The sequence below is a fragment of the Mustela nivalis genome, assembly GCF_964662115.1.
Source record: "Mustela nivalis genome assembly, chromosome: 6".
Classification (NCBI taxonomy): Eukaryota; Metazoa; Chordata; class Mammalia; order Carnivora; family Mustelidae; genus Mustela; species Mustela nivalis.
The window spans coordinates 65,357,513-65,384,588 of record NC_139025.1 but is presented as its reverse complement, the minus strand read 5'-3'; the positions used below and the strand labels follow the sequence as shown (position 1 = coordinate 65,384,588).

At 39.8% G+C, this 27,076-nt stretch overlaps 1 protein-coding gene across 1 annotated transcript in view; it reads left to right on the top strand.

The window, feature by feature from the left end:
- Positions 1-27,076, top strand: part of LOC309866588 (uncharacterized protein) — a gene marked incomplete at its 5' end in the record, with an annotated part of 65,740 nt that overhangs the window by 5,468 nt on the left and 33,196 nt on the right. Inside the window, 3 exons of the mRNA XM_082734422.1 lie at positions 11,166-11,320; positions 11,843-11,910; positions 17,539-17,572. The remainder of the gene's footprint in view (positions 1-11,165; positions 11,321-11,842; positions 11,911-17,538; positions 17,573-27,076) is intronic.

The following is a 27,076-nucleotide window of genomic DNA, read 5'->3' as shown; positions in this document are numbered from 1 at the left end:
CCCTTAGTGAAGTAATAGTTGTAATACATTTAGAAGAGTGTTAGGACATGATAAATGTCTAATAAAGTCTAGCTGCAATAATAACAAATAGTACTATAATTATACTTAAATATTATTATTATTATTATTATTATTATTGTATTGACAGGCTGATGACTCTCAGCCTTGGCTACACATTGAAGTCTCCTAGAGCACTTTAAAAAATACTGATGGTTGGATCTTACCTTTAGAGATTCTGACTGAAGTAGTCTGAGATATGGCCTGATCATCTGACATTTTAAAGATTTATTTAGGGATGCCTGGGTGGCTCAGTGGGTTAAAGCCTCTGCCTTCGGCTCAGGTCATGATCCCAGGGTCCTGGGATCCAGCCCCACATCCGGCTCTCTGCTCAGCAGGGAGCCTGCTTCTTCCTCTCCCTCTGCCTGCCTCTCTGCCTACTTGTAATCTCTGTCTGTCAAATAAATAAATAAAATCTTAAAAAAAAAAAAAAAGATTTATTTATTTATCTGAGAGAGAGAGATTGAGCGTGCGTGCACAAACAGGAGGGGCAGAGGGACAGGGAGAAAAGTTCCCAAGCATACTCCTTGCTCAGTGCAGAGCCTGAATCAGGGCTCAATCCTGTGGGAGCCTGAGACCATGACCTGAGTGGAAACCAAGAGTCAGTCACCCAACCAACTGCACTACCCAGGCTCCCTGGCATCTGACATATTTATTCCTTCCTTCCTTCCTCCCTTCCTCCCCCACTCCCTTTCTGATTTTATTTATTTATTTGAGAGAGAAAGCACGAGCACGGAGCTGAGGGGGCACCCGGAATCTCCACTGAGCAGGGAGCCTGGTGTGAGGCTGGATTCCAGGATCATGACCTGAGTCAAAGGCAGCCACTTAACAACTGGGCCACCCAGGCACCACGTTGGCATCTGACATTTTAAAAGCTCCCCAGGTGAAGAAAAATTTACAAAAATACATCTGATAAAAACTATTACGAAAATAAACAAAGCATTCTTCAAGCTGGGTGGAAACTTAAAAAAAATAAAATAAAAACTATTGGGACGCCTGGGTGGCTCAGTGGGCTAAAGCCTCTGTCTTCGGCTCAGGTCATGATCCCAGGATTCTGGGATGGAGTCCCCATTGGGCTCTCTGCTCAGCAGGGAGCCTGCTTCCCCTTCTCTCTCTGTCTGTCTCTCTGCCTACTTGTGATCTCTCTCTGTCAAATAAATAAGTAAAATATTAAAAAAAAAAAAAACTCTTGGGACGCCTGGGTGGCTCAGTTGGTTAAGCAGCTGCCTTTGGCTCAGGTCATGATCCCAGCGTCCTGGGATCGAGTCCCGCATCGGGCTCCTTGCTTGGCAGGGAGCCTGCTTCTCCCTCTGCCTCTGTCTGCCTGTGCTCGCTCTCTCTCTCTCTCTGATAAATAAATAAAATCTTAAAAAAAAAAAAAAAACTCTTAAAATTTAACAGTAAATAATGAATAATCCAATTTAAAAATGGGCAACAGATCCAAACGGATACCTCACCAAAGACATGACAAATAAGTATATGAAGAGATGTCCAATATTACATATCATTAGGGAACTGCAAATTAAAACAGTATGATACCAGGGCACCTGGGTGGCTTAGTGGGTTAAAGCCTCTGTCTTCAGCTCAGGTCCTGATCCCAGGGTCCTGGGATCAAGCCTGGCATTGGGCTCTCTGCTCAGCTCTCTCCTCTCTCTCTCTGCCTGCTTCTCTGCCTACTTGTAGTCTCTGTCTGTCAAATAAATAAGTTTTTAAAAATCTTTTAAAAGGAAAGAAAAAAAACAGTATGATACCACTCTACACCTATTAGAATGGGCAAAATCCAAAACAATGATAAGACCAAATGCTGATGAGAATGTGGAGCAAAGGTAACTCTCATTCATTGCTTATGGGAATGCAAAATGGTATAGCTACTTTGGAAGACAGTTTGGCACTTATAAAACTAAATATATTCAGGGGTACCTGGGTGGCTCAGTTATTGTGGCTTCTGACTTCATCTCAGGTCATGATCTTGGGGTCCTGGGATCAGCCCTAAGTTGGGATCCAGCGGGGAGTCTGCTTGTCTCTCACCCTCTCCCTCTCCCATGGGTCTCTCCTTCTTCCACTCCCCACTCTTGCTCTCTCTTTCTCTCAAATAAATAAATAAATTCTTAAAAAAAAAAAAAAACAACTAAACATACACTTACCATATGATCCAAAAATTGTGCTCCTTGGTATTTATTCAAATGAGTTGAAAACTTATGTCCACATAAAAACCTGCACATGAAAAAAGAAAAAAATACACATGGATGTTTATGGCAACTTTATTCCTATTTGGAATATCCAAGATGTCCTTCAGGAGGTGGATGGATTAGTAATAATAACCTGTGGTACATCCAGACAACAGACTATTATTCAGTCCTAAGAGAAACGAACTATTGGGGTACCTGGGCAGCTCAGTGGATTAAAGCCTCTGCCTTCGGCTCAAGTCATGATCCCAGGGTCCTGGAATCGAGCCCTGCATCGGGCTCTCTGCTCAACGAGGAGCCTGCTTCCCCTGATCTCTCTGCCCGCCTCTCTGCCTACTTATGATCTCTCTCTGTCAAATAAATAAGTAAAATCTTAAAAAAAAAAAAAAAATGAACTATTAAAACATGAAAAGACACAGAAGAACCTTAAATGCATATTACTAAGTGAAAGAAGCAAATCGAAAAAGGCTACATACTAAATGATTCTGGAAAAGGCAAAACTATGTACACAGTAAATAAGATTTGTGGTTACTAGGACTACACGGGAGGGAGAGCTGGATAGATAGAATACAGGTGATTTCTTAAGGCAGCGAAACTATTCTGTATGATACTATAATGATGAAAATGTGTCATGATACATTTCATTTGCCAAAACCTATAGAATGTACACCAAGGGTGAATCCTAATGTAAACCATGGGCTTTAAGTGATAGTGGTATGTCAATGCAGATTCATTAATTGCAATAGATATACCAGTCTGGTGGGGATTTTTTTTAAAGATTTTATTTATTTATGAAGATTTTTATTTATTTACTTGACACAGAAAGACAGCACAAGCAGGGGCAGTGGAAGAGGGAGAAGCAGGCTCTCTACTGAATAGGAGGCTGATGTGAGGCTGAGCCTAGACCCTCAGACCATGACCGGAGCGGAGGTAGATACTTAATGAAATGAGCCACCCAGGCGCCCCTGGTTGGGGATATTGAAAGTGAGGAAGGTTGTGCATATAAAGGGCAGGAAGTATAAGGAAATTGTACTTTCTCCTCAATTTTGGTGTACCTAAAACGGCTCTAAAAATATAGTCTAGTCTGTTAAAAAAATAAGTTCCCCAACTGAATCTAATGTGCTGCTAAGGTTGAGAACTACTGGCCTAGGTTTTTGCATGCGTAATCTCCAACAATTCTTCTAATATCCATCTGATTAGGTATCTGTGGTTATCCTACTTTACATATAAAGAAAATGAGGTCTGGAAGGATTAAATAGTTTGCCAAGTTCACCAAGTTAGTAAAATGGGAACTGATTTTCACACATTTGCTCAGCCAACTCTCATGTGTATAGCCTTTTTACCATACCACCTTTTAATAATTGAAGCTGGTAGAGCAAAGAAAAATGCATTGCCTCATGAAGTAATAACTCCCCAACACTGGAAATATTATAGAAGAATCTGGATAACAGGGGTGCCTGGGTGGCTAAGTTGTTGGGTGGCTGCCTTTGGCTCTGGTCATGATCCTGGAGTCCTGGGATCAAGTCCAGCATCGGGCTCCCTCCTCAGCAGGGAGTCTGCTTCTCCCTCTTACTTTTCCCCTCTCAGGTTCTCTCACATTCTCTCTCTTTCAAGTAAATAAATAAAATCTTTTTAAAAATGAATGAATGAATGAATGAATGAATGGAGTCTAAATAATAAGTCAGGGATGGCACAGATGACTACACTGTTTTTGTTTTTGTTTTGTTTTCAGCGTGAAGGAAGGTAGAATACGTTCTCTCTCTCTCTCTCTCTCTCTTATTTTTAAGTTTTTTTTATTTATTTAAGTAATCTCTACACCCAATGTGGGGCTTGAACTCACAACCCAGAGATCAAGAGTTGCATGCTTTCCCTCCTGAGCTAGTCAGGCACCCTAGGTTATCTTGAATATTCCTTCAGACTCTAAGAGCCAAAGAGTTGAAGGACTAGGTTTGAGAACTAGACCTGTCCTATACATAGCTGTGAGAGCAAAAAGTCACCTAACTTGTCTGCGCATTTTCTCTTGCATAAAATAAAGATAATGCTTATGCTAACAAAGATCATTTATCATATATATTAAATAATATCGGAGAATTAAATTTTTTTGTTAAAGTCTTTTGTTAACTGTAAAGCTTTATAGAAATCCGTTTTATGGTTTTTAATTTTTTTTTTAGTATTCTTTTTTTTAAATTTTTTTATTTTTTATAAACATATATTTTTATCCCCAGGGGTACAGGTCTGTGAATCGCGAGGTTTACACACTTCACAGCACTCACCATAGCACGGTTTTTTAAATTTTTTAAAGTAAGCTCTATGTCCAACGTAGGGCTTGAACTCACAGCCCTAATAACAAAGTCACGTGCTCTACTGACTGAGCCAGCCAGGCACCATTACAGAAATCACTTTTAACTTGAGATGGCTAATGATCCTAAAGCCTCCCTCATATCACAATGCTCCTTTGTTTACAATGTCCAAAGGCTCCCCATTGCCCAAAAAACAAACTTAAGAGTCCTTAGCATGGTGTTCAAGACCATTAGCAAACTAATTCCAATTAACCTCAATGTTCTCTTCCAGCCACTAACTCTACCTAGGGTTCCAGCCAAATTTCATTTCCTACTATTTCAAAATGGCCACACTCTTTCATAGTTACAGCTTCTCAGAAATTGAGAGAACCCAGGGATACTCCCATTTCCAATTAAAAGTTGAAGAAATGCCCAAACAGACATTTTTTGTAGCATATTTGAAATGTTTACATCTAATGATGCTTTTGATACATAAAAAGCATAACATCATATAACTGTGTTATTCATAAGGTAAAATTTATTTTTAAAAATTAATTAATTAATGTCAATCAGTGGGATAAGAGTTTAAATTTGAATGATATCTCCATTTCTGACCTGTGAATCAATCTCAGTTAACTGTATATATTGAAGGTACTTCATAAAAGAGTGGGGCCTTTCCCTGTTTCCCAAAAAGGGAACAGTGATCTCTTCCATTTCCCAAAAAGGAGCCCTCTTCACACTTCTGTGCTTCTCCAAATGGTCTTCCTAATGTCTGGCTAGCTTCAACGGAACATTTGAGTTTTAGCTCACATATCATTTTTGAAGCCTTTCTGACCTACCATTCATAACCTCCTTGATGTTCTCAGTGTAGTTGACAATATTACATGGTAAGTATTATCATGGAGGAAGACAAGGGAAGTGTTCACATCTACCTTCTTCTAGACTTTTATGTAGTTCATGGAAGATGAAGTCCGTGACTCACTGTACCTTTTGCTGTGTCTGGTACATAGCAATTCCCAATGGCCATTCTTCTTCTTCTTCTTCTCCTTTTTCTTCTTCTTCCCCTTCTTCTTCTTTTTCTTCTTTTTTTAAGGTTTATTTATTTGAGAGAGAGTGAGTGAGCATGAACCAGGGGAGGGACAAAAGGAGAGGGAGCAAGAGAATCCCCAAGCAAACTCCCTGCCTATCACTACCCCTATTCGAGGCTTGATCCCAGGACCCCGAAATCACCTGTGCTAAGTCAGGCATTTAACCAACTGAGCAACCCAGGCGCCCCCCTCAGTGGCCATTATTCTTGTATTTTGACATGAAGGTGAAATATTAACAGGTAAACATATCCTGGTTTCTTGGGACATATATTCAGGTATGGTCAGTTGCCTTCACAAGATCTTCTGTTTTCATCAGGGCTTTATTCTTTTACTTGAATAGTCTTGTGATAGGATTTCATATTTTAATTTAAAATAATATAATCACAATAAAAGTCAGCAGTTTTGGGATAAGGTTTCTTTAAAGCACACTACAGGGGCACCTGGGTGACTCAGTCAGTTAAGCGTCTGTCTTCAGCTCAGGTCATGATTCCAGGATCCTGCGGTTAAGCCCCTCAACCAGCTCCCTGCTCAGTGGGGAGCCTGGTTCTCCTCTCCCTCTACTGCTCCCCTGCTTATGCTTGCTCTCTCTCTTGCTGTCTCTGTCAAATAAATAAATAATAAATAAAATCTTAAAAAAAAGATGACTAATTCTTAGTTATATGGTCATCTAAGACTCACTCTTCCAAAGATTTCAAAAATAATGTATTTAAAAATAAATTCTAGAATTTTGACAGTTTATTACAAGATTCACCGTATTTAATATATCTCCTTGGAAGTGAAATCAAAAACCAAATTGCAGGGGCGCCTGGGTGGCTCAGTGGGTTAAAGCCTCTGCCTTCAGCTCAGGTTGTGATCCCAGGGTCCTGGGATCAAGCCCCACGTTGAGCTCTCTGCTCCGCGGGGAGCCTGCTTCCTCCTTTCTCTCTGCCTGCCTCTCTGCCTACTTGTGATCTCTCTCCCTCGGTCAAATAAATAAATAAAATCTTTAAAAAAAAAAAAAAAAAAAACTCTACTCCCAGAGATCAGTTTTTCTGTGATAGCAGAATTGAACAGGTGGGCAGTTATTCAAGTAAAGCTGCTTAGGAGAAAAGTCTATCTAGGTCATTCAAAACCAGAATTATCTTTGACTTCCTCAGAGGCCATTTGCCATAGATTATCTGAATCCTTGTCTAGAAGACCTAAGAAGGTAACTCAGAATTTAATATGAACTTGGAGCCCATGGAATATTGTTTGACTTACTAGGCAAATGCCAATGGCTTAAGGATACCTGCAGACTACTTATATGTATTATTAATATGGGAATGTGGTTATGCTAAAATAGCTAGAGATTAAGGCAGGGAGTTTCTTGGCCAAGGAAATTAACCACCAAGTTTTGTTTTTTTTTTTTAATTATTTATTTGACAGACAGAGATCACAAGTAGGCAGAGAGGCAGGCATAGAGAGAGAGAGAGAGAGAGAGGGAAGCAGGCTCCCTGTGGAGCAGAGAGCCTGATACAGGGCTCGATCCCAGGACCCTGAGATCATAACCTGAGCCGAAGGCAGCGGCTTAACCCACTGAGCCACCAAGTTTTCAAGGAAATGTTTTCTGTACTAGTTTTTCTTTGATAATCATCATGACTATATGATTTCAAGGTTTTTTGTTATTCAGTTTCTTTAGGTTCATATTCAATTTCCTGATGTGTATATCATATAAAATATATAATATATTATATAATCACTATCTAATTCTGGAACATTTTCATCACCTTAAAAAGGAAACCCCATACCCGTTTGTAGTTATTACTATTACATTCTCTCCAAGACCTAGTACCTGGAAACTATTAATCTACTTTGTATCTCTACACATTTGCCTACTCTGGATATTTAGTGGAAATAGTATTATACAGGGGTGCCTGGGTGGCTTAGTGGGTTAAAGTCTCTGCCTTCAGCTCAGGTCATGTCTCTCATATCGAGTCCTGCATCGGGCTCTCTGCTCGGCGGGGAGCCTGCTTCCTCCTCTCTCTCTGCCTGCCTCTCTGCCTATTTGTGATCTCTGTCTGTCAAATAAATAAATAAAATCTTAAATAAATAAATAGTATTATACAATACATGGCCTTTAATATCTGGCTCTTTCCATTCAGCATTTTGTATTTGGGATTCATCCATATAGCATGTATCAGAACTTCCATTCTTTTTTATGGCTGAGTAATATTCCATAGCAGAAATAGACCACATTTTCTTTTTCTACCCATCAGTTCATGGACATTTGGCTATTTTCAGTTTATGACTATTATAAATAATGCTGCTATAAACATTCATGTACAATCTTTGGGTAGATACATGTTTTAATTCTCTTGGGTGTATACCTAGGAATGGACCTATTAAACTATATTGTTTAACTTTGGGAGGAACTTCCAATTGATTTCCAAAATAGCAGTACATTTTACATCCCACCAACCATGTATGAGGGTTCTACACCTCTCATCTGTGTTTTTTATTACAGCCATCTTAGTGGGTATGAAGTAGTATCACATTTCCCTATTGACTAATGATGTTTGATGTAGTTGTTTTTTGTTGGTGGTGGGTTTGTTTGTTTGTTTGTTTGTTTTTTCTGATGTTGTCATGTTGGTGGGGTCCAGAGCCAATGGCCAAGAAAGAGTTCTTGAGACATCTTCAATGGAAAATCGTGATTTTATTAAAGCATGGGATCAGAACCCATGGCAGAAAGAACTGCTCTCTCTGCTGCCAGCTGCTCTCTGCTGCCTCTGGATTATGAGCAATGGCTTGGTTGGGAGAAGTAAAGATAAGGGAAGTTCTAAAAGGACTCTCATATGTTAAAGAAGACTCAGGATCCTGGAGGAATGTTATAATCTGCCTATCTCAAGTATTTGTTAATGCACTGCAGGTTATAGGGAGATTTAATTTTTTTTTTTTTTAAGATTTTATTTCTTTGTGGGCAGCTGGGTGGCTCAGTGGGCTAAGCTTCTGCCTTCAGCTCAGGTCATGATCTCAGGGTCCTGGGATTGAACCCCACATCAGGCTCTCTGCTCAGCGGGGAGCCTGCTTCCCCTTCTCTCTCCCTACTTGTGATCTCTCTCTGTCAAATAAATAAATAAAAATCTTAAAAAAAAAAAAGAAGAAAAAAGAAAGAAAGAAAAGATGTTATTTATTTGTGAGAGAGAGAGAACATAAGCATGGGGAGCAGCAGGTAGAGGGAGGAGCAGGCTCCCCACCAAGCTAGGAGCCCAATTTGGGATTTGATCCCAAGGTCCTGGGATCCTGACCTGAGCCAAAAAAGGACACTTAACTGACTGAGCCACCCAGGCATCCCTAGGGACACTTAATATTATCTACATTTCCTTCTGCCTCAGTTTCCCACATCAATGTTGAGCACCTTTTGTGTGCTTATCAGCTGTTCATATATCTTCTTTGGAGAAATGTCTATCAAAATCCTTTACCCAGAGGCTCTTGGGTGGCTCAGTCATTAAGCATTTGCCTTCAGTTTAAGTCATGATCCCAGGGCACTGGGATTAAGCCCTACTTCCAGTTCCCTGCTTAGCAGGAAGCCTGCTTCTCCCTCTCCTGAACCCCCTGCTTGTGCTCCCTCTCTTGCTGTCTCTCTCTCTCTCAAATAAATAAGATCTTTAAAGAAAAAATCTTTTACCCATTTTTAAATTGGGTTATTTGTCTTTTCATGGTTGGACTGTAAGAGTTCTTTGTATATTCTGGATGAAAGTTCCTTGCCAGATAAATAACTTGCAAATATTTTCTTCTATTCCATGGGATGCCTTAAAACTTCTTCTTTTACTTCTTCCTTTTTTTTTTTTTTTAAATCATTTAGCTTCCTTCAGAGTCTCTGGTCCATTCAGTAGGTTTTTGTTTGTTTGTTTGTTTGTTTGTTTTTAAAGATTTTATTTATTTATTTGACAGAGATCACAAGTAGGCAGAGAGGCAGGCAGAGAGAGGGGAGGAAGCAGGCTCTGCGCTGAGCAGAGAGCCCGATGTGGGCCTTGATCCTAGGACCCTGAGATCATGACCTGAGCCAAAGGCACGGGCTTAAGCCACTGAGCCACCCAGGCGCCCCAGCCTTTATACTTCTTAATGGTGGGGGCTCCTGGGTGGCTCAGTGGGTTAAGCCTCTGCCTTTAGCTCAGGTCCTGATCTCAGCGTCCTGGGATGGAGCCCCGCATCACGCTCTCTGCTCAGTGGGGAGCCTGCTTCAGTCTTTCTGCCTACTTGTGATCTGCCTGCCTCTCTGCCTACTTGTGATCTCTCTATCAAATAAATAAATAAAATCTTTAAAAAACAACAACAACAACAACTTATTAATGGTGTCCTTTGAAACACAAAATTTTAAAATTTTTCTTAAGTACAATTTATTTTTTATTTCAGTACCTAAGAAACCATTGCCTAATCCAAGATCATGGAGATTTACATTTATGCTTTCTTCTAAGAGTTTTATAGTTTAAGCTCTTACATTAAGGTTTATGATCCATTTTGAGCTAATTTTTGTATATGTTGTGAGCTACAAATCCAACTTTTTTTTTTTTTTTTTTTTTTTTTTTGTACATGGCTATCCAGTTGTCTTTGCACCATTTTTAGAAAGATTGTTCTTTTCCCATGAATTTTTTGGCATCCTTTTTGGAAATCAACTGACCGTAAATATAAAGGCTTATCTGGACTTTCAGTTATGTTTCATTGACCTCAGTTTCTATCCTTATTCCAATACCACCCTGGCTTGATTATTGTAGCTTTTTTTTTTTAAAGATTTTATTTATTTATTTGACAGACAGATCACAAGTAGGCAGAGAGGCAGGCAGAGAGAGAGAGAGAGGAGGAAGCAGGCTCCCTGCAGAGCAGAGAGCCCGATGTGGCGCTCAATCCCAGGACCCTGGGATCATGACCCAAGCCGAAGGCAGAGGCTTTAACCACTGAGCCACCCAGGTGCCCCGATTATTGTAGCTTTGTAGTATGTTTTGAAATCAGCAAGTATGAATCCTCCAACTTTGTTCTTTTTCAAGATTATTTGGCTATTCTAGGTTCCTTGCATTTCCATACGAATTTAAGATCAGGTCATCAATTGCAAAAATAAATGCAAAACAACAACCACAAAACCATCTCTGATTTTGATAGGGATTGCACTAAGTATTTACATCAATTTGGCCAGTATTGCCATTTTAGAATTAAGTCTCTCAATTTATAAACATGGGATGTATTTCCATTTATTTACTTCTTTAACCAATCAATGATATTTTGTAGCTTTCAGTATATAAGTTTTGTGATTTTTTTGTTAAATCGTGGAGACTTTCCATGTATATGTGAGAAGAATGTGCATTCTGCTTTTGGGTGAATGTCTGGTAGGTCTACTTGGTTTATAATAGTGTTCAAGTCAAGTCAAGTTCAAGTTCAAGTCAAGATGCTGATCATCTGTCTGGTTGTTCTAACCATCCGTATTCTTGAAAATAGAATAACAAAATTTTTATTGTGGTTGAATTGCCTATTTCTCCATGATTACTTTTTTTTTTTTTTAGTTTTTTTTTTTTTTAATTAAGATTTTGTTTATCTATGTTTGACAGAGAGAGACACAGCAAGAGAGGGAACACAAGACAGGGAGTGGGAGAGGAAGAAGCAGGCTTTCCACCAAGTAGGGAGCCCAACGCAGGGCCCAATCCCAGGACCCCAGGATCATGACCCAAGCCGAAGGCAGACGCCCAATGACTAAGCCACCCAGGTACCCCTCCGTTATTACTTTTTAATTCATGTATTTCAAGGCTCTGTTTTTAGGTGCATATGTATTTATAGTTATGTCTTCATAACAGATTAACCCTTTTATCATTATAATGTATATATTTTTGGCTCTAGTAATGATTTTTGTCCTAAAATCTATTTTCTCTGACATTAGTAAAACCATTCTAGCTCTCTTTGGGGTCCTGTTTGTATTGATAGGGAAAAACTGTACACTAAGATGGCTGACCAATCCAGCAAGGGAATTCCAGTCCCTGTCTCAAAGCCCTCCCAGGTTCTCCTTTCCTACCATCTTTCCCACACATGCCGAATGTACCAAGTATGTGGAAGTAGAAGGGTATACATTACCATCTAGCTCGGGCTCAGACCTTTGGAGAACAACCTCCTCTGAGCCTACAGTGTTAAATAAACCTCCGATCCTCCAAAGTCTCCGAGTGCCACTTGGTTCTTCCATCAGGATCCAGTTCAGGCTCCGTAACAGTATATTTTTCCATTCTTTTCCTCTCAGGTTATTTGTGGCTTTGAATTCACAGGGATCAAACCCTGCATCGAGTCCTGCGTCAGGCTCTCTGCTTGGTAGGGAGTCTGCTTCTCCCTCTAACTCTCCTCTGTGCTCTCTTTCTCTCTCTCTCTCAAATAAATACATAAAATCTTTAAATGTATGTATATATATATATGTTAAAAATGGGACACCTGTTTGGCTCAGTCAGTTAAGGGTCTGCCTTTGGCTCAGGTCATAATCCCAGAGACCTGGGTTGGAGCCCGTTGGGCTCCCTGCTCAGCTGGAAGCCTTCTTCTCCCTCTCCCTCCATCCCTACCCCCCACTCACACTCTCTCTCTCAAATAAATAAAATCTGTTATCTTTTAAATAAAATCTTTTAGGGGCGCCTGGGTGGCTCAGTGGGTTAAAGCCTCCGCCTTCGGCTCAGGTCATGATCTCAGGGTCCTGAGATCGAGGCCCGCATCAGGCTCTCTGCTCAGCACGGAGCCTGCTTCCTCCTCTCTCTCTGCCTGCCTCTCTGCCTACTTGTGATCTCTGTCTGTCCAATAAATAAATAAAAATCTTAAAAAAAAAAAAAAGCCTCTGCCTTCAGCTCAGGTTATGACCCAGGATCCTAGGATGGAGCCCCGATCCTAGGATGAGCCCCAGGCTCAGCGGGGAACCTGCTTCCTCCTTTCTCTCTCTCTGCCTGCCTTTCCACCTACTTGTGATCTGTCAAATAAATAAATAAATAAATAAAATCTTAAAAAAAAAATTATTCAAGGACACCTGGGTGGCTAAGCCAGTTAAGCATCTGGCTCTTTTTTTTTTGGGGGGGGGGGCTCAGGTCATGATCTCATGAGGTGTGGGATTGAGACCCCTGCAGATTCTCTCCCTCTGCCCTTGCCCCCACTTGTGCTGGATCTTTCTTCCTAAAATAAATACATAAATCTTTAAAAAATAAAAAAATATAATAAAAAAACTGTTCACCTTCAAAGTGCTTTCTAGTTGCATTTCTATGAAGAAAATGTAACTAAAAGAATGATCTGAATACTCTCCACAATATCATAAATACCTGTTCCTCAGGTAAACTTATTTTAAAAATCTAGTCATAGCTCACAAGTCATTCAAAACCTGTGGGACACAGCAAAAGCTGTTCTTAGAGGGAACTTTAGCAATACAGGTTTACCTCAAGGAGCAAAAAAATCTTAAGTAGGGGTGCCTGGGTGGCTCAGTGGGTTGGGCCTCTGCCTTCAGCTCAGGTCGAGATCTCAGGGTCCTGGGATCGAGCCCCACTTCGGGCTCTCTGCTCGGGAGCCTGCTTCCCGCCTCTCTCTGCCTGCCTCTCTGCCTACTTGTGGTCTCTGTCTGTCAAATAAATAAATAAAATCTTTAAAAAAAAAAAACTTAAGTAAACAACCTAACCCTACACCTAAAGGAACTAGAAAAGAACAAACAAAACGTAAAATCAGCAGAAGGAAGGAAATAATAAAGATTAGAGCAGAAATAAATGATATAAACTAAAGAAACAATAGAACAGATTGATAAAAATCTAATCAGAGCCTAGCATAGGGATCAGGAGTACCTGAATCAGTCAGCTATTTGAAATGAATCTGAAAAAAAGAAAAAAAGAAAGAAAGAAATGTTGTCTTCGTCTCCTCTTCTCCTAAGTGTGACGTCTATTATTCCCATCATTTTTTGTTTGGTTTTGTTTTTAGGAAGAAAATAATCATATTCACCTTGGAAGTGATTTTTTTTTAAGATGTTATTTATCAGAGAGAGAGAGAGAGCACACACACAAGTAGTGGGAGCAGCAAGCAGAGAGAGAAGCAGGCTCCCTGCTGAGCAAGTAGCCCTGTACAGACTCCATCCCAGGACCCTGGAACCATGACCTGAGCCAAAGACACAGGGAGAACAACCCAGGAGTCCCTGGAAGTGATTTTGAATAGGCCAGATGTTACTTTTAAAAGGCAAGAATTGCCATCATTTATAGTATGCAATCCAATGACCCATAAAATCTATTTTGGCCATTTTCCATAGACCCATTAAAAAAATAATGACTGTGGTAAAATGGGGTTGAAAATAATTCGTTACCAAGGGGCCAAAGGTGAGATTCTTCATTGTAAACATTTAATTTAAGGATTGAATTTTAGCAGAGAGAGATTAAGAACAGTAGGTAATTGTTGATGATTCATTAAACAGAAGGTGAGTTTCAACCTTTTGTTCCTGTTGGAAACAAGTCCTTCCGAAGTTGGAAATAACCTTCCATATTCAGGTGCTGTTGGTTGATGAGGTTCTGACCATGGTAATTCCTAAATATTAATGAAAGAGCAGATTAAAGTGGATGATCTGCTAATTTTTTACTGGTATGATTCAGACTTATTATACAAAGATACTCTTGGGGCGCCTGGGTGGCTCGGTGGGTTGGGCCGCTGCCTTCGGCTCAGGTCATGATCTCAGAGTCCTGGGATCGAGTCCCACATCGGGCTCTCTGCTCAGCGGGGAGCCTGCTTCCTCCTCTCTCTCTGCCTGCCTCTCTGCCTACTTGTGATCTCTCTCTCTGTTAAATAAATAAATAAATAAATAAATCTTTAAAAAAAAACAAAAAAACAAAAACAAAGATACTCTTAAGGAATTTACTTTGCCCTTCTCAATCTTGAAGAAATGTGGTTAGATTGGAGTGTAATCTTGCTAACCATTGCATGACTTTCCATATGATCCTACTTTATCATAGGGTGGCTAGCCTTTGCCTTATTTTTTTATGCTACTTAAAAACACACCCTTTGGGGCACCTGGGTGGTTCAGTGGGTTGAAGCCTCTACCTTCGGCTCAGGTTATGATCTCAGGGTCCTGGGATCGAGCCCTGCATCAGGCTCTCTACTCAGCGGGGAGCCTGCTCCCTTCTCTCTACCTGCCTCTCTGCCTAATTGTGACCTCTGTCAGATTAATAAATAAAATATTTTTTTTAAAACCACATTCTTTGTAATCAAGAGAATACACACACACACACACACACACACATTGCTCTTCTTTCACAATCAAAAGAAGCTGTAGGTGGATATTCTTGTTTTCTTTAGCTAAAGAATCCTTTGTCCATTCATGAGTGGTCTGGAATCTTATTAGCAAACAAAATTTGCCCATGGCTTTTATATCAGCGTTACTGTCACACTGTGTACACAGGGGGAGATGGAAGACTCTAAAAATAACTAATCTAGCTTCAGAAAATGGACTGAACTATATATGCTACATATTCCACAGACTTAACAATCTGGGCAAGAGAATATTCTAGGAACAAATCACAACTAAAATCCGTATTCTCCTTTCATTGAGGGTTTTCCCCGTCCTCTTTTCCCTTAACCTGGGCAGGCTCCAGGGTTTTGTAAGACGCAACTTGCAGTCTCAATAAACAGAACATAGAACGTTCTTTTCGTAGTGGTTTCTACAGTCACACACATTCTGTATTGTAACATCGATGAAATTATTACAGTATTTTTTAAATAATAATAGGGCAATTACAGCATAAACAATGAATTCTGGAACACTGAAAAGAAATAAAATAATAATAAAAAAAATAGGACAATTGCTTTTGCCCACTGACCTATTTCAGTCACTGAAACAATGTTCTTGTCCAGAGATGTGCTTATTTCTTATTGAGAGATTAATACAAGTATATTTTGAGGCTGTTGATTTGTTTGCTTGTTCTAGTTTTTAAATTTTAAGTGTTAGTAAGTTTATTTGTAGCTATAATGTGTAAGTGGGCAGCTTTTCCTTTCTTTCAGAAATAAAGCAGAAAGTGACTAATATTTTCATCTGCTTCTGAATTCTTACTCATAGGCTCCCTGCCCCCCCTTCTGTCATGTTACACAACATTAAGGAACCTGGAACATAATGTCAGCCTCTTTCTAAAGGCACTGGATGATGTTTACACACTTCAGCTTCTGGCACTGACAAGGCGACTGGAGTCAAATGTAAATCATCGTGTTTATCATTCCCAGTCAAATATGTTGTGCAATGGGTAGCAATGGGCACTGTGTGAAAGGTTGCCTAAGAAGCAGCCCCAGCTTTAAGATTAGTCAGCTTCTTTCTGTGAGGTGTGTGTGACCAAGATACTAGAGGTCGTTGGTGACGGAAAGACAGGCTGGCCAATGACAAGAACCAAAAGGAGGGGAAACCCAATTCTTGGCAGACTACTGAATCTTAGCAAAAGGCATTTGTTCTCTGAGGTACAGAGGCTGAGAGGCTCCTGAGAAACATGTGAAGGGAAGGATTTTGTTTTCTTACTTTTTACTATTTTACATGAAAACTTCCTCCTGTAAAAACCTTAGAAGTCAGTGTGATTTCGGGTCACGTTAATTTACAATAGAACTAAACAATGCTTTCTAGAGAAATCTTTTTTCTTTTTGTAATAAAAGGTTTAATTATTAATAAGAACATGACCACACTAAAAAACATTAGAGAAACAAAGCAAGAGGAACACATTCCTAATCCTTTACAGTATCACAGTAGTGTACTTTCTCATCGTTGAATTGTTTTACTTGGTTGTAATCATCCAGTTACAGGATTTTGTCACATAATTTCTTGGTAACTTATCAAAAGCTTTTTTTTTTTAACTTTTTATTTTAAAGATTTCATTTATTTGACAAAGAGAGAGATAGTGAGAGAAAGAGAAAGAGAGAGAGAGAGAGCACAAGCAGAGGGAGCTGCAGAGGTGGGGGGGAAGCAGGCTCCCTATTGAGCAAGGAGCCCAATGCAGCTTGATCCCAGGACCCTGAGATCATGACTTACACTGAAGGCAGACTCTTAACCAACTGAGCTATCCAGGCGCCCCTATCATAAGCTTTTTGCCCCATAGTGCTACAAAATCATATTTTAAATAATTGAATAATATTCCATTAGTTCAGCATACGGTTGGACCAATGTTCACTTTTTTTTTTTTTTTAAGATTTTATTTATTTATTTGACAGAGAGAGATCACAAGTAGGCTGAGAGGCAGGCAGAGAGAGAGAGGAGGAAGCAGGCTCCCTGCTGAGCAGAGAGCCCGATGCGGGACTCGATCCCAGCACCCTGAGATCATGACCTGAGTCGAAGGCAGCAGCTTAACCCACTGAGCCACCCAGGCGCCCTGTTCACTTTTTTTTTGATTCCTCCTCCCCTCATCAATGTTCACTGTAACCATTCTGATAGGCTGCTTCCATTTTATGCTGTTATTGTTATAAGTAACACTGCAGTGTTAAAATACAGCTTTATAGTATAAAAATGTTTAAAAATTAAAGGTGTTAAGGGACATCTTGCTGGCTCAGTCAGTAGAGCATGTAACTCTTGATCTTGGGTTTGTGAGTTCAAGCCCCACACTGAATGTAGAGATTACTTTAAAAAAAAAAAATCCTTTACTGAACTCTACATCTGAAGCTCATTATGTACTATATATTGGCTAATGGAATATAAATTTTAAAAATATTTTAAAAATAAAAAATAAAAACAAATTTAAGGTGATTTATATCAAATACAAAACTTGTATAAAGCATATATGAGCAACTTAAAGATTGATAAAATGAACAGCTTAGTATTCACTTCCAACTTAGGAAATGAAACACTGCCTGTAACTTGGAAGCCTGGCTGTCTGGTTCTCTCTGGTTGCATCCTGCTCTCTTCTCCCCTATAGAAATAACCACAAGTCTCAATGTTTTGTTTATTAATTTTTAATATTTTTCATTTTCCCTCAGGGTAGATTCTTTCCAGGAGAATTTAATAATTAAGGTAAGTGGGTTGTATTTATTCTTATTAGGGCTAGTCTCTGATGTTGGTGGAAAGCATTGGCTTACATTTTTCCTTCAGAAATTATCAGGCTTGACACTCCTGAGTAGGCAGGGTGGGCCCACACACCAGAGAAAAATTTGCCTCATAAGGAGTGCAGTCTGTGCCAGCTTTCTGCTGTATGAGGATATTAAGGGTTAGGACTGAGAACCTGTATAGCACAGAGGTGATTCTGAATTACTTAGATGAGAGTTATCCTCCCTCCTCTTAGGTTTTTCTCCATTCTCTAGTCATTTTGGTTTTGGCTTCTTATTGTTATTTTAATTACTCATTCATTTAAAAAAGGCAATTCTTTTTGTTCAGGCTATTGGTGTCAGTCTTCTGGGATAAACGCAACATAATGGTGTTCAACTTCACCTAGCCCCAAGGAATCAGATGGGTCCGGTCTCACTGTCAATTTTGAAAATGGAGAAACTAAATTTAAAAATAATTGGCCAATAATAGTACTAATCAGGGTGGTTAGCTTTCAAGTCTATAGTAAAAGCTGCAGTCGAAGTTTCTGATCACTTGCATTAGAATCAGTTTAAGATACTTGGTACATAGAGATTCCTGCACTTGTGGCCTTCCAAATCATAATCTCTGGATTTGGGGTCCAGGAAGCTACAGTTTAATAAGCACCCCAGATGACCTTCAGTACCCTAAACTCCTTTGCTCAGGGGCAGCAACCTAAGAAAAGTGATATAGTAAATATTCCCATTATTTTCTAGTACGTTTATCTTTGTTAAGCACTGACATGTAGGGTCGAGTAGCCATTTAGTGATCCTTTCTGTGGGACCCAATTGTGACCGCTTTTGCTAGACAAGCATGGAAAAACCATACCCAGAGCCACACCAGACTGTGCTTGATTGTAGAAGCTAAGCAGGGCTGGGTCTGGTTAGTGCTTGGATGGGGCAATTGAAAAGCCCAGTTACTCACTTTGATTTTGAAATATTAATACCAGGGGCGCCTGGGTGGCTCAGTGGGTTGAGCCTCTGCCTTCGGCTCAGATCATGATCTCAAGGTCCTGAGATCAAGCCCCACGTCTGGCTCTCGGCTCCAAGGGGAGCCTGCTTCCCTCTCTCTCTGCCTGCCTCTCTGCCTACTTGTGATCTCTCTCTCTCTCTCTGTCAAATAAATAAATAAAATCTTTTTTAAAAAAAGAAATATTAATACCATAGGGAGAATTTACCCTTCAAGTGAGGTCTAGGAACCACCTTAATTTTTTGTATCAAATTAGCAGTAAATTTTCATTGACTCTGACCAAGAGCAAGAATGAGATACCAGATGAATGCAGGTGAAAGCATTTGCCTGAAGCAAAGACCAGGGTTCAGTGACAGTTTGTGCCAAGCACACTCTGTTTTCTTTCCAGTTTGGAGTAGTGCCCTTTGTCTGTGACCTTGATACTCAGAATTGTTTTGTGCAGCATTAGCCTGCATAGCACTGGTCCTGCTTTCTACTTGTCTTCGAAGCAGGAATCCTTATGACCGCACCAAATCTGGAGGGACTTACAAGGGACAGAAGTGCAGAGAAATTAGTTGTTGAAAAGCTAAAAGACAATACTTGGAAAAACAGTATAAACATAGAAGTAGAAAGTCAAGTGGAGTCTGGAAAGAAACATTAGAAGTAACCTGAGAGACACAGACATTCTCCACATTCATTCTCAATTAATATAGCTTGGGAGGTTGCTAAGCAAAACCCTTCCGAGAATTGAACCTGAGATCCTATTTAATACACATTGGCTGTCTGGAACAGTGAAGGAACCCTCTAGCTGAAAATCAATTGCTCTGTGAGAATTGTCATTACTAAAATAGTTATTACTGAAACTACATGATATTTGACAGAATTTCTCTCCCTTTTTTATTTCATTTGTCTGTGTTATCAGAAATTTGCCATACTTAAGGACCTAGCAATGATAATTAGGAATATTACACATTCAAAAAAAAGGGAATAATACACATTTCAATATTAATATGTGTAGACTTTCTTGAAATTTGAACTTAATATTTAACCCAGAAAAAAATAAAGATGAACCAGTTGGTGAATGTCAAGTAGGCCATAAATATACTAAGAATGTTCAATTTTAGTAACAAGAATAACAGTAACAACATCAATGAGGGGGGGAATCAAATAATAAACTATATGTATATTTTACATTTTTATGGAGGCTATTAAAATAGTATATCCAAGGAATCTTATTATTACTATTTTTTTAAGATAAAAAAAAAAAAGATTTATTCATCCATTTTAGAGAGAGAGCACAAGCAGTACAGGAAGAGGGAGAGGGAGAGAAAACCCCAAGCCGACTCTGAACTGAGTATGGATCCCAACTTGGGGCTTGATCTCACCACTGTGAGATCACAACCTAAACTGAAACAAGAGTTGATTTTAAGTATTTGATTTATTTATTTGACAGAGAGAGAGAGTACACACCAAGCAGGGGAGCAGCAGAGGGAGAGGGAGAAGCAGGCTCCCTATTGAGCAGGGAGCTGGATGTGGGGCTTGATGCCAGGATGCTGGAATCAGGACCTGAGCCAAAGGCAAACACTTAGCCAAATGAGCCACCCTGGTGTCCCTCAAGGTATCTTTCTACTGTTTATTTGGTGATCTGCATTTTAGGTTAAGTTCTGTCTCTACAATACAAAATAATGTCAAACTGATCTCAACAGTATTTATGAAGAGAAAATATGAATGATAAGATAGTAATAATTCAGCAGCTAAGGAATTTCAGACCAATTACCAATATCATACTGATTGATGAAACACTAAAGTTGGGATAAAGCACATTTCCCACTTAATTTAACCTTATGAGGAAAATTCTTTTTTTTTTTTTTTTTTATTTTAAGGTTCTATTTATTTATTTGACGGTGGGTTGGAGGGAAGCAGGCTCCCTGCTGAGCAGAGAGCCCGATGCGGGGCTCAATTCCAGGACCCTGGGATCATGACCTGAGCCGAAGGCAGAGGCTTCACCCACTGAGCCACCCAGGTGCCCCAAATTCTTCTCTTTTTTTTTTTTTTTAAAGATTTTTTATTTATTCATTTGAGAAAGAGAGGGAGTAAGAGCAGGAATGGGGGAAGGGTCAGTGGGAGAGGGAGGAACACACTCCCTGCTGAGCACAAAAGCCTGACTCAGGGCTCAATCCCAGGACCCTGATCATGACCTGAGCCAAAGGCAGCTGCTTAACCAACTGAGCAACCCAGGTGCCCCAAATTCTAGACACTATTCAACAACAGAAATCATATGTATAAGTGAAAGAAATTATAGATGAATATGAATTTGATGCCAGATAAGAGTTTTCCTAAGGAAAAAAAAAAAAAAAAAAGGACAAAGAACAATAAAGGCAAAAAAAACAAATGAATGAAAATCATAGCTTTGGTTACATAAAAATGTAAAACTTATTGATACAAAAACATAACCAATGTTAAAACTAAATAACAGGGGCTTTTGGGTGGTTCAGTGAGTTAAAGCCTCTGCTATAGGCTAATGTCATGATCCCAGAGTCTTGGGATCAAGCCCCACCTGCATTAGGCTCTCTGCTCAGTGGGGAGCCTGCTTCCTCCTCTCTCTCTGCCTGCCTCTCTGCCTACTTGTGATCCCTGTCAAATAAATAAATAAAATCTTAAAAAAAAAAAAAGTCCCATATCTTCTTTTTTTTTTTTTTTAATTTTATATATTTATTTGTCAGAGAGCGAGAGAGAGAGAGCAAGCAGCTGGAGCAGGAGGCAGAAGGAGAAGCAGGCTCCCTCCTAAGCAAGGAATCCAGTTCAGAACTCCATTCCAGGACCTGGGTTCATGACCTGAGCCAAAGGCAGGTGCTTAACTGACTGAGCCACCCAGGCATCCCAAGTCCCATGACCTACTGACTGAGCCAGCCAGGTGCCCAGAAATGGGAACATTTTAACATTATTTGTGCGAAAGCCCTTTTTGGTGAGTAATTTATATTAAATTTGTTTAAGTATACATCCCTCTGATTCATCGTTCTTACAGTGGCATTTGTACTAGAATGGGAAAGAAATGGGGGTACAAATAAAAATGAACAGGCATGTTCAGAATATCTTTTTATATAATATTGAAAAATTGAAACAATAAAAATCAAGAGAATGTTGTAAGTCTATTCCTAGGATACACTAATACTAAATGATGGTGAAAACTCATATTTTTCTCACAAAATGTTATATGTGAAAAAAGCACTAAAAATAGTAAAGTCTGATCCCACTTTTTAAAAGTCTATACATAGTTGTAGAAAAAGAATGGAGAAATATCCACTAAAATATTTATGGTTGTTTCTTCCAGATGATGGGATTCTGAGTTATTTTTACCTTACTTTATGCTTTTTAAAAATTTTTTATAATAAACACATATAATTTTAAAAATCATTTAAAAGCAAACATTTTAAGTTAAACAACAGTATTAACAAGTTAAAGAGTATGACATGCAAATTATTTCCTAAATCTTTGTCTCTGACTCACAAGGAAATTTTGCTTCTAAGCAGATTCTGATCTGTATTAAAATAGAGGCTGGTTTAGATTTTTTGTTTCCTGAGAGAGGAAGCAGAAGATAATGCAAAAAGTGGCTGTTTCACCTGACAAAATCTTTATTCCATACCAGACTACACACACACACACACACACACACACACACACAATTCCTATGCCTGGTCTCTTTTGAAAAAATAATAAATAATAGCAGGGGCACCTGGGTGGCTCAGTGGATTAAGCCACTGCCTTTGGCTCAGGTCATGATCTCAGGGTCCTGGGATCGAACCCCACATCGGGCTCTCTGCTCAGTGGGGAGCCTGCTTCCCCCTCTCTCTCTGCTTGACTCTCTGCCTACTTGTGATCTCTCTCTCTCTGTCAAATAAATAAATAAAATCTTAAAAAAGAAAGAAAAGAAAAAGAAAAAATAATAGCAAACTGCAGATAGCATTTGAGTCACAGAGAATGGTAGAGGTCATGGGATGCATAAGCCCCAAATTTCCTTAAGGATGTCCACTAATTCTAATTCTGAAGCTGGCACCTCTTGTTAATGCTTGGATGTTGTTGCCATGTTTTAGACAAAAATGCCCTTATCTGTTCACTGATGATCAACTCATGGCATTATTATCAAAGATCTATCCAGGAGGGGGTGGGAGGTTGGGGTACCAGGTGGTGGGTATTATAGAGGGCACGGATTGCATGGAGCACTGGGTGTGGTGAAAAAATAATGAATACTGTTATGCTGAAAATAAATAAATTTAATTAAAAAAAAAAAAAGATCTATCCAGGATACATTAACACCTAATAATAAAGAAACAGAAGGTGTATGGGAAGAAAAGCTTTCCAGCATTACTCTTAGGGTCCTCAGCTAGGCCTGAATACTAAACTGACAGAGAGAGAGATTAACAGGAGAAAAGCATCAAATTTATTTATTTTTAATATTTTATTTTTTAAAGATTTATTTATTTGACAGACAGAAAGACAGAATAGGCATGGGGAGCAACAGGCAGTGGGAGAGGGAGTAGCAGGCTACCCGCTGAGCAGAGCACCCGACGTGGGGCTCAGTCCCAGGACCCTCAGATCATGAGCTCAGCCAAAGGTAGATGCTTAACTGACTGAGCCACCCAGGTGCCCCCAAATTTACTTAATAGAAGTTTTACATGACATGGGAGCCTTTGTAAGGAAATGAAAACCTGAACAAGCACAGTTAAGCCTGAGACTTTTTTTTTGAGATTTTATTTATTTATTTGACAGACAGAGACAGAGATCACAAGTAGGTGGAGAGGCAGGCTGAGAGAGAGAGAGAGAGAGAGAGAGAGAAAGAAGCAAGCTCCCTGCAGAGCAGAGAGCCCAACACGGGGCTCGATCCCAGGACCCTGGGATCATGACCTGAGCCGAAAGCAGAGGCTTTAACCCACTGAGCCACCCAGGCACCCCTAAGCCTGAGACTTTTTATACTAGGTCTGATGAAGAGTAGAAAGTCATAGAAAACTGTGATACAACAAAAGGGTCTGGGCTAAGGGTAGTAAACTGGGGAGAACTTAGCAAGGCCTGTGTGGACTCCTCATCCATCCCTCCATCTTCAGAGATTTCCTCTGAGTGTAGGGAGTGCACTTCCCAGGAGAGGGTCTTATGACCTGCTTCAGAGGAGCAGAAGAGTTCGGAAGTCCTTCCTGCACCTGCTGTTTCTCAAAGTCTTTCAGCTTAAAATATTGAATATGCCCAAGAACCATATTTTGAGGTAGAATGTTCTGAAACCTGTGAGAGGGATATAGGAGGGCCTCTGGTGTCTTGACTGTCACCAGTGCCAAGTCCATAACAAAGTTTTCTCTGATCTCTAGTGAAAATGTCAGAGTTGGGACGCCTGGGTGGCTCAGTTGGTTGAGCGGATGCCTTCGGCTCAGGTCATGATCCCAGCGTCCTGGGATCGAGTCCCACATCAAGCTCCTTGCTCAGCAGGGAGCCTGCTTCTCCCTCTGCCTCTGCCTGCCACTCTGTCTGCCTGTGCTTGCTCTCGCTTCTCTCTCTATGACAAATAAATAAAAAAATAAAAAATCTTAAAAAAAAAAATGTCAGAGTAAGTTTCACAACTGTCATTTTAGGAGGAATTCTCTGCTCAGATTATATCTAACGTACTTTTTTTGTTGTTTAAACCGTATGAAATTATTGTGATATTGTAAGTGATATGTTCGTTTTTTTAAATTTTGTATTTGTGAAAATAAAAAATTGGCAATTCTTTGTCTCCTACCACCTTCAATTTTCTTTGGAAATCTGAAACTAAAAAGTCTGAACACTGTTGATCTCATCAAACTTCCTTATCTCTATGAATGAAAAAAACTGAGGTTCAGAAGGGAATGGAGATTTTCCCAAGGTTTTACAGTGACAATAGAGATAATTTCTTTCACCACCTGATCACACAGTAAAGAGTCTTCAAAGGCTCATCCTTCTGAATTGGAAAACATTTGGGAGGGGCGCCTGGGTGGCTCAGTGGGTTAAGCCACTGCCTTCGGCTCGGGTCATGATCTCAGGGTCCTGGGATCGAGTCCCACATCAGGCTCTCTGCTCCACAGGGAGCCTGCTTCCTCCTCTCTCTCTGCCTGCCTCTCTGCCTACTTGTGATCTCTCTCTGTCAAATAAAAAAATAAAATCTTTAAAAAAAAAAAAGAAAAAAAAAAAAAAAGAAGACATTTGGGAAATTCTTTGTAAGCCTCTTTAGGGCAACTGACCATAGGAAAACTTTTCAACTGACCATAGGAAAACCAGAAATCACCATCATTTTGAACATCTTGTTAAAGGAAATCAGAGGGACTCCTGGGTGGCTCAGTCAGTTAAGCATCTGCCTTTGGCTCAGGGCATCGTCCCAGAGTCCTGGGATTGAGTCCCATAGTGGGCTCCCTGCTCAGTGGGGAGCCTGTTTCTCCCTCTGCCTCTGCTGCTCCCCCCTGCTTGCTTTCTTTTTCTCTCTCAAATAAATAAAATCTTTGAAAGGAAAGAAAAAAAAAAAAAAAAGGGAAATCAGAGCCAGGCAGTAGTTTAGTTGGTATGAACAGATTTTATTCAGGAATTATTACAATAGGGGAAAAGAGACCTCAGTGTAGAACTGGGCACAGTTCCAATACAGCATGATCTACTAGAGATTTATAGGTAGAGGGCTGTATGGGGGTCAGTGGATGGAAACTTACTAAAAGGAAACATCATGGGTAAGGAAGGATTCTGGCTAGGCCAGCTTAATAAAATTATTGCTAAAGGCAGACCTGGGTTATGAATGGCAGGAGATTCTCTCTAACCTGACTTAGCAGAATCCTTGCTAAAATTGGGTGTTGCAGAGACAGACACAGAAGCCAAAGGCGAGGCCTATTTGAGAAAAGGTTTCAGAAGAACCTAATTAGTGTTTGGTCAAGGAGAGAGTCTCTGTAGGTCTTTCATTCAGAGGAACAAAGATGTTACAAAGGAATGAAGGCCTGGTAATAAGTTACTTCAGTCAATGGGGGCACACACACACACACACACACACACACAGTTATTTCAGAATATCTGCCTTCTTTACCCTTCCCCCATACAAAAGTAAATTTTTTTTTTTTTTAGATTTTATGTATTTATCTGAGAGAGAAAGAGAGCACATGAATGGGTTGGGGAGGAGAGGGAGAAGCAGACTCTCTGATGAGTAGGAAGCCTGAAGATGTGGGCTTGATCCCAGGACCCTGGGATCATGACTTCAGCCTAAGGTAGACATTTAACTGACTGAGCTACCCAGGTGCCCCCAAAGTAAATTAATTTTAAATATCAAAATATAGGGCGCCTGGATGGCTCAGTGGGTTAAGCCTCTGCCTTCAGCTCGGGTCATGATCTCAGGGTCCTGGGATCCAGCCCCACATTGGGCTCTCTGCTCAGCAGGGAGTCTGCTTCCCCCTCTCTCTCTGCCTGCTGCTCTGCCTACTTGTGATCTCTCTGTGTGTCAAATAAATAAATAAAATCTTAAAAAAAAATCAAAATATACTCAACACAAAGTTCAAAATACCTCTGGATTAGCATAAAGTAGCTAACTTCTTTATTAGCATAAAGTAGTAAAAATTATATATATAATGTATATATTTGTCATTATTTCTAATTTGTCTATGTAGATCTCTAGCCCTGGGTTCAAGTCTGCTTGATGAATAGATCCCTCTGAGCCTGTTTCCTCATTTATAAAAAGGGTATAATTCGATTGGTGTTATGTATCTCACAGCATAGTTGTGAATGTAGGGTAAGAAAGTATAGATGGAGCGGTGCCTGGGTGGCTCAGTCGGTTAAGCATCTGACTCTTGGTTTCATCTCAGGTCATGATCTCAGGGTCATGAGATCCAGCTCTGCGTTGGGCTCTGCACTCCGCGTGGAGTCTGCTTGTCCCTCTTTCTCTGCTCCTCCCCTGTACTCTCTCTCATAAATAAATAAAATAAAAAATTTTAAAAAAGAAAGTATAGATAGAAACTCTTTGTAAATTGTAAAAGGCATGCGAATGTTATAATTAAAAATGTAGACAAAAAATATTCTTTTCGTCATAGCAAACCATCTGTTATAATCATAATATTTATTCAAATGCAAATGAAGACTTAAACCATCTCTCTTTTTGAGTTTAGTGATAAAATTAGATAATAGGCTTCTGGGAACAATGGCCTTTCCAGCAGATTTGGAAAGCAATGTGACAGTGTCCATAAAAATCCTCTTTTAAGTATTCTGCATTGCAGAGCATGGTTCAAGCAAACCCTGGGACATTGCCCATTTTTGTGGGTCAATCTGACAGAAAATCAGCAATTCCTTTTGAATCAACTTATTCTAATGCATCAATCTATATAGGCAAAATCCAAAAAGGATTAAAGGCCTACTAAAATTCTCAGGGGCTTCTCATAAGAATCTCCAGTGTCTCCTATGGCTGCTCAGTGCTTCTAGGAGCTGAGTAAATTTTGGCATTCCTATCTTACAAATGAAAAAATGAAGATACAGATTTGCATGTCTATC